We start from the raw sequence: 954 nt of genomic DNA, 5'->3' as shown, positions 1-954 counted from the left end.
TACCCGGTTGATGATTTAGCAAGGCATTGGCAATTTGCCCAATTTGATTTTCCAAGGTCTTGATAGAAACAGCTAGGCTTTTGCACATGAGCTTCAACTCCTCTAATTCAGATATTTCATTAGCTTGTTGCAGCTGAAGTTGCATCGAGCATGGGTCTAGAAGTAGCACCCAATCCATTATAAAAATAGTTTATAATCATCCAATCAGGCATGCCATGGTGTGGGCACTTCCTTAGCATCTCCTTATATCGATCCCAAGCCTCACACAGAGATTCTCCAGTTTGCTGAGCAAACTAAGTAAGAGCATTCCTGATTGCAGCAGTCTTCTCCATAGAGAATAATTTAGTGAGAAATTTTTGAGCAAGATCCTCCCATGTGGTGATAGACCATGGTGGTAGAGAATATAACCAACACTTTGCTTTATCCCTCAGAGAGAATGGGAAGAGTCGCAGTTTGATAGCATCTGCAGTCACACCATTGAACTTGAAGGTGTTGCAGATCTCAATGAAATCCCTGATATACAAGTTGGGGTCTTCTTTAGGAGAACCCCCAAACTGAACTGAGTTCTATCTCATCTGAATCGTGCTTGACTTGATCTGAAAAGTGTTAGCCGAGATGGCTGGTCTAATGATGCTCGACTGAATATCATTGATCTTAGGCTGAGAATAGTCCATCAAAGCCTTAAGAATTTCTGCTTGATCTCCCATCACCACTAAAACTGGTTCATCAACGTTCTCTTCTTCTTCTACCTTCTCTTCATCCTCAAAAACATCCTTTCGAACCACTACAGCTTCTTCCTCGGCTTTATCCAGAGTTCTCTTACGAGACCGCGAACGCGTATGCATACACGCTCCCTAGAGTACCTGAAATAAGACAAGGAAACATATAAGTAACAATGTCTGATTTAATGAACTTTAACGACCACTGATGAAAAACACATAAACTAAAAATTAA

The 954-nt window shown here is 41.0% G+C and overlaps 1 non-coding gene across 1 annotated transcript; it reads left to right on the top strand.

Moving 5' to 3' along the window:
- Positions 1-210: 210 nt before the first annotated feature.
- LOC141675844 (small nucleolar RNA R71) lies at positions 211-317 on the top strand. Its single transcript, XR_012556474.1, has one exon. It is a non-coding gene; the product is annotated as a small nucleolar RNA R71 (small nucleolar RNA).
- The last annotated feature ends 637 nt before the right edge of the window (positions 318-954 follow it).

This window comes from Apium graveolens, chromosome 7, assembly GCF_009905375.1.
Source record: "Apium graveolens cultivar Ventura chromosome 7, ASM990537v1, whole genome shotgun sequence".
In the NCBI taxonomy this organism is placed as follows: Eukaryota; Viridiplantae; Streptophyta; class Magnoliopsida; order Apiales; family Apiaceae; genus Apium; species Apium graveolens.
The sequence above is the reverse complement of the archived record's forward strand: the minus strand, read 5'-3'. Positions and strand labels throughout refer to the sequence as shown.